The sequence below is a fragment of the Halyomorpha halys genome, unplaced genomic scaffold, assembly GCF_000696795.3.
Source record: "Halyomorpha halys isolate HHAL.00 unplaced genomic scaffold, Hhal_1.1 Scaffold1691.1, whole genome shotgun sequence".
NCBI classification, from domain to species: Eukaryota; Metazoa; Arthropoda; class Insecta; order Hemiptera; family Pentatomidae; genus Halyomorpha; species Halyomorpha halys.
In genome coordinates, this window is record NW_027111225.1 from 78,879 (window position 1) to 79,274 (window position 396).

The window sequence follows — 396 nt, forward strand, 5'->3', positions numbered from 1 at the left end:
GCGGATTTACCCGAGAACATCCAAGCGAATATTGGAGAAAACCCTAACAGATGGAAGAGGATCCTTTGAGAAGAAACCTTGCAAGAATGGAACCGGGAGTTAGATTCAGAATTGTCTCCATAGCTGCTGTGGGGCATGTTCTGATTGCTCCTGTCACACTTAGACACGCCATTCTTTGTACCTTTTCCAGTTTTATTGGTGAGGTTTTTTCCTCTGTTTTCGGCCACCAAATTGCCGATGCGTAGGTTATCATGGGTCTTGTAACCCTTGTGTATAACCATTCTGCCATTTTGGGTTTAATTCTCCATTTTTTTCCAAATAAACTTTTACAAGTCCATAGGGAAGCTCTTGCTTTAACTATGACTCTGTTTATATGGGAATTCCACTTGAGTTTCT